Raw genomic sequence first — 11,196 nt, 5'->3', positions numbered from 1 at the left:
GGATCAAGTTTATTTAGCATACCACTGCATTGTGAAACAGTCGGAGTGAAGTTGCAGGTTGCGTGAGGATGCATGTTAACTAGTGGGAACCAAGCGCAGTCTTTGTGAAAGCGGAGCAGCAGATTGCTGTGCAAGGCCAATGTTAAAAAGGCAGCTGAATTTAACACCATCTGGAAGAAAAGACCCCTTCACGACTTTCTCACACCGTCAGACAAAACTAGTGTCTCTTGTTCCGAGCCCTTGTCTATGCAACCATACAATACTGAGTCATTATACTTTTGCTGAGAGAAAATTTGAGAACACAATATGGGTAACCAGTGAATGACCAAGTTTCATTGTGCCCGCTTAAGTCGATTGAAATCTACGTCTAGAGCTATGAATGGTAGTATTGTTTTCCTCACCAGGGCTGTACTAAATGTCAGCACAGTGTAAAGAAAAACTTGAAGTCTGCAAATAACTTACCAGATCTCAATTATAATATTTTCCCACACTAGAACTAATATCATTGCGAGGGGCTACATTGCAGAAAATACAAAAAGAAATGAAAAGAAATAGAGAATTCATTTAGAAGCTGTTTTATCCAGACAAACATTTTAATTTTCTGATGGGAACTTCAATTCAGGCTGCAGGCAGGCTGGGTTGAGAAGCGGAATTCATTATTGGAAAGTTCAAGTTACAAAAATGCTTCTTGTGCAATTAAAATAGAATAAAACAAACAACTTCTCCCACCTGAAACCCTCCCTTCTTAGATATAAAGATATTGACTCTACTTGGGTTTTATTGCTTTAGATCTTCTTAGAATTATTAGTATGAATCTAGCCCAAATTTTGCTTGGAATTTTGGCAGACACTGCTCTTTCAGAGTTTGCCACTATGATTGACATTGCAAAAGAACATCATGGATGTACATTTCAAAAAAAAATATGCAACATTCTGGCACCTCCCTAGGTGGATTCAGGTACCCTCAGGAATACACCTCCCTTTGTGTTATACCTCCTCCCCATTTTCTAACTTTCTTTTTCTCATGATGTGTGTGAATCAGTTACTATACTTAGATTTAACATTCACATAATCGATTTAACTGTAAACAGTCAGAAAAAGGAAATGAAACAGTTCAAAAACAGTAAAAGGAGTTGGTTGTGTATGTTTTATTGGGATGTCTATTTTAAATATAATTGACTTTGCAATTTTGTTATTGTGTCACCAAGTGTCGCATAGTTCTTAACATGTAAGTGAAAAACAATGAGTAATTGCTGTTTTGCTGAATAATACATCTGAGTTGCCAACGTCAAAGGTATTATTTTGTGTATTTCTAAACAGGAACGTTTAACTGCAGGTTTTGACATCTAGAATCTTTTCATGAAATACTTCAAAATTGGGCAATAAAATGACACCTGTGAAAGAAAATACAGGGATATAACCAACTGATTTTCCTTGTCCTACTTTCTACTAGAAAATTAACAATGAAAAGTCACTCAATAATAGAATTATAGAGGATATAATATAAAAACACAGCCACACAGAAAAATCCAAAACAACCACAAAAGTGGAAATTGGGTAGAGGTAAAAAAGATACATAGGAAAACTCCTGCAATATCCTTGCAGGATGTAAGTGGATATATCCACCAGTCTCAGCCCCTTAGTGAAGTTACCATTAATGTGCATAGTAATGAGATAAAAGCATTATTTACATTCAAAATGAATTATTTTCTCAAAGTGGCTTTTCTTTAAGTCTTAAACAATACATTTCCACCAGTGCTCTGTTTAATTTTCAAATTAAAATGATTTTCTTATTTGGAAAAATATGAATTCTAATTTGATTTTCTGTAATCTTTGATGAAAATTAAGAAACCACTTGAATAAGAGATAAGGATAAGTATATTTCATGTTCCTAAAAGTTCTTCCTATTTATAGACTACATTTAAATGGTTCAAGACGGTTTAGCATTTTGAGAATTTTGAATTTTTAGAAATGGAGAGATAAAGCCAAAGGTTTTATTTTCTAATATAGCTAGAAAATGTGTGAAAAAGTGTGTAACTGTATATCTAGTTTTTTTTTTTCTCCTATGTGTCTGTACCTCTGGAAATGCCATTGTGGCTTAAGAATATTCATACCCTTTTCCCACTCTGTCTTGCTATGATTTAGGTTTTCCCTAATAAGTTAGGGTAAGTAAAACACACCTTATATATGATGTTGCATTTGGATGGATGCTGGGGGTGGAGGTGCTGAGATGGGCAACAGAGACAAGGTGTCCTTTAGAAGTTAATGAGGAAAAAGACATCTATAATACTGGCCCAATTGTTTTAACGTTAGTATTTTGAGACAGCTAAACAGGTCCTACAGTGACGGGTCATGTAAGGTAGTTCTTCAGTGTCTCCAGATTTTAATGGATGGCTTTGTTACCCTGTTTCTGTGTTCATCGGTTTCTTAGCACAAGTTAACCCAGAAGAGAAATCAGCAGAAACCTTCATTCTCATCTGCTTAGAGAACCTATTTCACCCCTTTTGGGAATCGTTCGACTTTATAGTGGAATTAATTCTAAAGAAGGTGAATGGAAATGGAAAGTATATAGTTATGATTGCTCCTGAAGAATGTCTGCTTGCCCTCAATCAGGGCCGCGAGAGTTAGTGCACTTCCTTAGAAAGGTGATGACCATCTTTGAGGTGGGAGCATGTGGTTTTCCGCTTTGCAGCCAACTGCCAGACCACAGGGGGTAGGACTTTAAAAAGTGAAGATAATCGACTTTATTCAGGGAAATATGGAGTTCAGAGCCATATTTGTTCAAAGAGAAGCACATCACTGTGTTTGGTGGTTTGAGGTTTAGCTGAGCTCCCGCACGACGCATTCTTTGAGATCTAAAAATAGCCAGGCTTAGCAGTCGCATTGCAAGGTGCTTGGCGTGGGCGGTGCACAGAGGAGACAGCCGACTCTGGTGACTGGCTGCGGAACTGGCTGGGCTAGGCAGTGGCAGCGGCGAAGGCGACCGGCTTGCCGCCGGGCAGCACTACGCCTCCCGGTGACAGCCAACAGCCAGAGTCCTCCTGCAGCTGTGGCTGCTTGCGGCCCTTTCCTGAAGCGGGCGTCTGATTGGTGTTTCCCGGGAGACGGGCTGCCAGAGCTGCCAGAGCTGCGGGAGCTGGTGCGCCGGCGCGCGCGCTCCCGGGGCTGGCGCGCGCTCCTGGCTGGCGTGCGGTGAGGCCGCGGGGGGGCGCGCTGCGGCCCAGGTAGCCGGCTGGGAGGCCTCCCAAGTTCGCGCGAGCTCAAGTTCCCGCGTCCGCCCTCCAAGGTTTGAGAACCATAGAGGGGGCCTGGCAGCCTTCCTCTAACCGGGCATGCTGAGTTGCATCCGCTTAGGGCTGTTCTGTTTTTTTATTTGTCCGCCCTTCGTCCCCTCACCAGCGACCTCGGTCCTGCTCCTGCGCCAGCTCGGGATTGCGGTTGCTTAGGAATCTCTGAGTTGGACTTGTGCGCGGGGGTGGCGTCGGGGTTTAGTCAAGCCAGGACCTCGGCTGGAGCGAGGGATCTAGCTGCGGCCACCTCCTTCGCAGGGCCCCTTCCTCAAGCTAGCAGGCAACTTGTGTTTAAGGGGCTTTCTTTTGCTGACACTGTTTCTCTAGTTCTGCCCAGGAATCTTCCCTGGATATGATCAATATCATTGATAAAGATATAACGTGCTCCTCCCCACCATTTTTTAACCTAATGAAAAGCTAACGGAAAGAGCACCCCCCCCCCCCCCCCCACACACACCCTTTGAAGCTCTTGGAGAAGCAAGTTTTCTGTATCAGGAACCAGGGTTGGTGAGCACACTCCGCTCTGGGCCCTTCCCTGGGTCAACTTCCACTTCTGCCCCATTGCCCATTCGGGACTCAGCGCTCTCATCTTTTCCCTATCAGATTTGCAGGAAATATTGATCTCCCTGTTGGGTGGATACAGTAGAACTTGTTCAGAGATTCCTTTAAAAAGAGATCTGGGTCTTAAGCACTTACTAAAGCCAGTTAATAACATCATGCATGGACATTTAAACTTGTTGTAAGTTGCAGAGAGGATTAGAGGGAAGTCACGCTGTGCGCAGCTAATGATACCATCTTAACTCTAACCGGGCTAAATCCACCTCGTCCCGCGCAGGTCCAGCTCTGCGGCCCTCGGGTGAGGTTGGGAAAGAGGAGGGTCTTGGAGCAGCGCAAGGAGGGCGGAAACAGGAGGAGCCACTCTGGTCCTCGCTTCAGGTGGTGGTCACTCGTCCTGGGAGGTTGCGGGCAATCTTGCTGCTAGGTGGGCACGAGCACCGGGACGAGGGCACAGGCTTCCTGGTGTACGTGTACGCGCCACAGCCCACGGGCTGTGCTATAATGACACTAAAGGACACTTACCTACATGTTAAGCAGGTTTGATTTCATTCACCAAAGGGTGCACCAATGCTTGTAGCAAGCTCAGGTGAGGTTGTGGGATTCCCACGGTGGTGGGTTTTTGCTACTGATCGATTTGCATTACAAAGGCCGTTTACTTTCAGTTCTCTTACAAAAGTAGTCAAGCTCAGTATTTCACAGGTAAATTTCGAAGCATATTATTAACAACTTCCTGTCATAGGCTTGCTCGACTGGTTTCAAACTGATTACTGTTTTAAGGCAGTTTTCGACTACTTTATGACAGGGCCAATTAGAAATAATCTTGGGGAAATGCTTTGAAAATGCTGCGTTATTAAAACACTCACCTAACAATATTCATTTGGTTCTGTCACTAAGTAGCTGTCTGACGGATATCTTGTGTTCTCAGAGTTTCTTTTAATATTCACTGGCCCTGGGAAAACAAGCTATCAGGAGAATTTTAACTGCAACCTGGCTCTTGGAAATTTTTTTTTTTTTTTTAGTTTTGAATTCAAACTTGACAAGGTTAAAATGTTTATGTCATATAATTGCTAGTGGGAGACTGGAAATAACTACAGATGCTAATCACTATAATAATTGGTGAAAACTTGTAAATGAACCTCTTGGGAAAAGGAATGTGTGCAAATAATAATAAATACTTCCTCTGAATCAGTCCACAAAAATGATTTACAGAATATTACCCAGGATATCTCTTAAATATTTGTCTTTTAGGGGAAAAAATATAATCTACATATATAACCACACATGCACATATATAAATGTGAGTGAAATGTATTGGAATTGAAGAATTTCTCACAAGTATGATTAAGAAGTATTTTCCCTGAATAAATATTTCAAATATAATTAATTTATGCATTTATCGACCCTGGTCTAATGAAAAAAAACTTACTATAATTTATTTGGAGGTAATGCCTTCATGAGGACAATAATAGATTTAATATCACTGAAATTCAGAATCTATGCACTTACTTCCTGTCAGGACTAGATCTCTTGTAGTGTAATAATAAAAGTGTAGTTAGTCCTTATTTTTAATTCAGTGAGCATTATGAAGGTACCTGAAACTGTCGCATGAATTTAACAGTCTTTGAGAGAAGCTCAAATAATGGATTTTAGGCCTCTAAATTATTTTTAGAAAGCACATAGTTTGTACATAAAAGCTGCTCAGTATATATCATTTTAATGTATTGAGTTATCCTTGAAATGTATGATCTATATACAAAGTTAAATTAGTAGTGGCTGATGGGAATCTGAAGTTGAGGATGTTGCTGGAATAGTTTGAAAACTGTTTAGGAGCTTTAAATATAAAGTTATCTCCATGAAAATTCATGACAAGTGGCTTTGAAAAGAATACAAGAAAAATAATTTGATAGGTCTTCATCTTTAGGGTCTGTAGTACATGCCTCTTGAGTGATGATGGTAGTGAAAATATCTAGACAGCAAGGAAATAGGGATTAATTGATGAATTCATATTTGCATTGTTTTATAAAGTAGTTCTTATGACAATTTGTAGGTACTCAGATTAATATAAAAAATAACAAGTTTAGCTGTCCCCAAATAAAGTTAGAAATTGCTGAGTAGCTTAGATTTTCACACTCAAGTCTCATGCTCAATTATAGTCTAAAATCTGAGTTTGCAGATATGACATGGGACTCTAGTGATTCAAACAGCATAGTACAAATACTGCATATATTTCTGCCAAATTTGTCTCAGATGGACTAGCTGCTAAGGAAGAATCCATAGCATGACCGAGCTAACAGAAAGTGTGTTACCTTTCCAATAGGTAATCCCTCCATTTGCATGCGGTGCTCATTGATGAGAGAGGACTTGAATTTTTGTCATTTTTCTGGACTTCAGCCTTAAGGTCTATATTGTCAATTCAAAATGAACAGTAATTTATGCTAACCAATAATTATTATTAAGACAAAATTATTTTCTTGGCCAATAGAAATTTGGCTTTATTTAAGTTCAACTTAACTAGATCCATTTTATTAGAGATTGTCTAATTCAATTTTGATTTTTCAAATTGCTTTTTATACTCTGAAGAACCCTTCTATATAAAATGTAGTTTGAAAGGAGAAAAATATTTATACTTTTATCATTTTAAGTGGTCAAATACTGCAGCACTAGATATGAGAATATCATGTGCATCAATACATTATTAACTTAATCTAATGCTCAGAGTCATTACCACATTCATGGGTGTCTTTCTGATATCTCTCCAGTCCACTGGATTTTGAAGCGTGATTATGTAAATTTTCTACTGATAAATAAATGACTATAATTGTACTTGAAATACCACTCAAATTCTTAAGACCATGGCATCTAAATAATATATTATGCATTCCTTAATTATTTATCAAGACTAATTCAAAATAACTGTAGGGTAAAGCATACATTTATTTTTAAATTGCCATCCCCTTCCCCAATTTTTTTCTGCACCAGGTTAATAATATTCCAGATGGTGAAAATATGGAGAGATGAGAAAAAGGTTGATAAGTAGAGTAAACAACAAGTTTAGTCCTCAAGGAAACATCTCTGGTCTGGCGAATACTACTATCACCATGATGCAATTTTTATGGCATGTGATCTTAATAACAGTTCTGTAAGGGTATTTTGGTGACAGAGGAAATCATGTTTAAATGTTAAGCATCAGTGTAGAAATTCCTCATTATTACTTGACAAAGAAAAAGGGAAAAGTTAGCAGAAAAAAAAATTTACCAATGGGTATTTTTTAAGGTTCTTTTATAATCATAGTAGGGAAATTATAATCTTGAGTTATAAAATTTAAGTAAGGGTTGTACAATCAAATGACACTAAATGTAAAGTATGGCTTCCCTTCATTTAATTATAGCTATAGAAAATCACAATAATCGAATGGTAACTTTTCATTGTTTAACATTGCAAGGCTGTATTCAGAACTCTTGTACTGTGCCTTTAAAAGAAGGGCGCGCGTGTGCGCGCGCACGTGTGTGTGTGTGTGTGTGTGTGTGTGTGTGTGTTTTACCTACATAAATTCTAATTGCAGAATCCACTCTAATCACCATGTAGAAATCATCTAAAGCCTCATAAGTTCATGAGCTACACACTTTTCTTTTTTATTCTGCAGACCACACCTTATCTGGTTGCTAATGAAATACAGGAGATTGATTGCAGAAAATCTTCAAGGGAATATTTGCTGTACCACATATAGTAAGCTCCATTTGGTGCATTAGCATTTAGCCATTTTATGCAAATTTAGAGAAAATGACTCATGTATATGATTTAATATGCATCAGCGATAACTCATACCACCCTTATAAGAAAAAAGAAATTAAAAATTCATTAGAAAACTAGACTAGTGTCACTACATGGTTAAAACATTATTAAAGCATATTTCAATGTTTTGCTTACACTAGTGTTCTCATCATGGTGCCACCATTTCATGACAAAGGCCGTAGAGGAGAAAACATTCAACTTAAAATGTCTGCTGGCACACATCGCTGGATTTGTGTGTCACTAAACAATGAGCGAGCATAGCCTTGAATACCAACTATTTAATTAGCACTTTTGGAAACCATGCATAGAAAATAGCTCATTTACATGCATCTGCTTAGCGATTAGTCCCATAAAAAGCTACCATTTTTTTGTTGTTGTTGTTTAATATAGCGAGCATTTTACCATCGGCCATGAAAAAAAATCAAAACATATGTTATTATTTCCAAATCCTGAAATTCAGAGATTTAATTAAAACAGGCAAAAGTCTTCATATTTCTCTTCAAGGTATATTTAAATTATTTAATTTAACCTTAAGTGTACCATAAAAGGCTGGATACAAGTAATAATTAAGAACTTCAAAGGGCAACGGAAACCCTCTAACAGTCCTTGGTTTAATTAAAGGCTATTATTAGAAAGCTCTTGAATATACAGTTACATTTAATGACAAGTGATGGCTAGTAAAAGCTGTGTTTGAAAGTTATGAGTATCTTATTCTAAATACAATTCATAGGCTATAGAAAGTATTGCGATCATTTCATTTTGGAAATAAATGACATGTATTTCTTGAAAAATCAAACTGATAACATTAAAAACCTGTTAGTTTAAGATGCTTTGCTTTTCATTAATTCTCTAGTCTACACATACCTGTCATGATCACATAATAATTGTATGCTTCTTAAAAAGCATTTCTGCCAATTTAAATGTCTTTAAGAGGATATTTTTTTGAATACAGTGGTATATTTATGAAGCCATGTATACAAATGTGTATGGATGAATTAACAATAAAAGTGGACTTTACTGGTGTATTTTGAAATGTAACATTCTTTTTTGGAATGTGGATTGATATTTAATACAACAATAATAAATTATTTTTTAGAAGTTTATATTATCTACCACATTTGTGTGAGTAGACAATTGGCCAAAAAACAGGTGACTCTAAATACATTTTAGAAAGTATATAAACCATATAGAAAATAGGAATCAGTCATTTATGTAAAATTTGCTGTTTATCATGAGTAATTATGCTCATTGTACTATTTTGCTTTGTATGTATTTATACAGGGAATTTAGTTGAATTTGCATGAAATTCAGGGCAGATGAGTGAGTAGAGTGTGTATATATATACATATATATATTCTGATGTGAAATTGAACAAATATTTTGAGAGTTTATTTAGAACATTTTACTGATTCTGTTTGTTAAATTATCTTTAGTAATTGGCTTATAAAGCATTTGTAGTAAAAAATTGCTCACTTATTAAGCATATAAAATTTTAATTTTATGAGAAATCTATTATTTTGAAAATGTGATACTCTTTCCTTTGTTCACTGTGGATCAGTGAACTACACCATGAAATGTTTGGTTTAAGAAAGATTGTGTGGATTAAATATGTAGCTATGAATCTATATCTGTGTAGATTATCTGTCTAGTTACATAATGTAGTATATGTATATAATCCACTGTGTAAGAAAAGTGTGCTCCTGATGTGCCTTTCCTATGGCATGTTTCTTTCATTAGAATTTTTTTACTTCAATTTCTTATTTTATTTTCCTCACAACCAGTATTATTCTTTATTTATTTATTATACTCACCCTACTTCCCTCCTGCATAGACACTCAGAATTTAAGGTTTGTCAACAGAAAACTTACTAGTCTTGTTCATTGCTGTATATCCTGCACCTAAAACAGTGTTGGACAGATAGTAGATGCTCGGTGATTATTTGTTAATCAAAGAATGAATACATTTAAATATGAGATCGATCTTTCTGAGATAGCTGTTGCCCTATGGATCTAAGGAATTGGTTTAGATAGACTGGTTCTCCCAGCATGGGAGCCCTCTTGAAGCTGCCCAGCTTTGATGAGATTATCCCTCCTGGATAGAGTAAAATCACTGGTTTTGGGGTTGGTGAGAACTGCAAAGAAACTTGTAATCTAGATTTCAAAGTTCAGTTGAGGAGAATTACATATATATTTTAGATTTTATCTTTGTTTTTTTAAGATTTTATTTATTTATTTGACAGAGAGAGACAGCAAGAGAGGGAACACAAGCAAGGTGAGTGTGAGAGGAAGAAGTAGGCTTCCCACTGAGCAGGCAGGCCTCGATCCCAGGACCCTGGGATCATGACCTGAGTTGAAGGCAGATGCTTAACGATCAAGCCACCCAGGCGCCCCGAGATTTTATCTTTGATATAGGGAATATCAAATGGTTCAAAGAATAGGGCCAACTTAACGGGCCACATGGAAAATGAATCCTAGAACACAGAATTATTAAAAACATTCCAAAGAAATATTTTACAGGGAATTTTAATATTTTTATTTTACTTTGATTAAAATATCTAATTCATAAGAGCATGCTGTTTGTAAATGGCCTGAAATGCTTACAATTTTAATGACAGAAGAAACAGATGTGAGTCAGAGTCTCCCTGGGGCCTGACCTTCTTCTTGACTATGTTAGGACCATTTTTGAAATCTCCATTAGTTTCCTTAGAATACTAGGAAATTATGAATAAAGATATGGTTATGTTACTAAACAGTGCTCTTATGACTTAAAAATTAACCTGTCTAACCTGCAATCCAATAGTTACGTGGAGAATTTAAATCATTGATTATAATTTCGAGCAGAAATTGGAATATATCATTTGGTATAATCAGTGAAAATTTGTCTTTTCACGTTTTCACACAACATGGGTTCAAAGTAACAAATGTAAGATGGGAAACTCAAATCAATGACATGTTTATTGAGGCTCTTATGTTCCCACCAAAAAGGTTCTACGTTTCTCAGAAAATAACCAGCAGTAGATTGTTGAGTTCATAAAGCAACAAGTAAACATATTCATAAGACCAGGTAGTTAGAAAAGTGAGTCATCAAAAAAGCCCAGCCCTTTTCTATTTATGTACCATTGAAAAAGAATGTTCTCCCCCCCCCCCCCCCCCCCCCCCCCGCTGCAAAAAGCTTTTTTGTTTTCATTTGGTCCACAGCTTGGGCAAGGGTTCTGGGGCGTTTAAAAAGCTGCCTAGTGGCCGCAGGGAGAGGCTCAGGCAGAAGCCCTGGCATCAGGGGTTTGCCAGAAGGGCCCTCAAAGGCTGCTGGGCTCCGGAGGCTCCTAGTCATGCCTGACGGTGAGCCTTTCGAAGACATACTGGCCCAGCCCAGCCTGCAGGCCAGCCTATCTACAAGGTTAGCCAGGTTGTCCCATGTTCTTGATGAGGTTCACCTCCTGACCTAGGAAATGGTTCTTTAGCAAGTCACAGAGAAGGGCATCTGCGCAGGTAGAACCAAGGGCACGCAGATCCCAAAGAACCTGCCTGATTCAGGTTCTTCTCCAGAACCACCGCGGC

The sequence above is a fragment of the Zalophus californianus genome, chromosome 5, assembly GCF_009762305.2.
Source record: "Zalophus californianus isolate mZalCal1 chromosome 5, mZalCal1.pri.v2, whole genome shotgun sequence".
Classification (NCBI taxonomy): Eukaryota; Metazoa; Chordata; class Mammalia; order Carnivora; family Otariidae; genus Zalophus; species Zalophus californianus.
The sequence above is the reverse complement of the archived record's forward strand: the minus strand, read 5'-3'. Positions refer to the sequence as shown.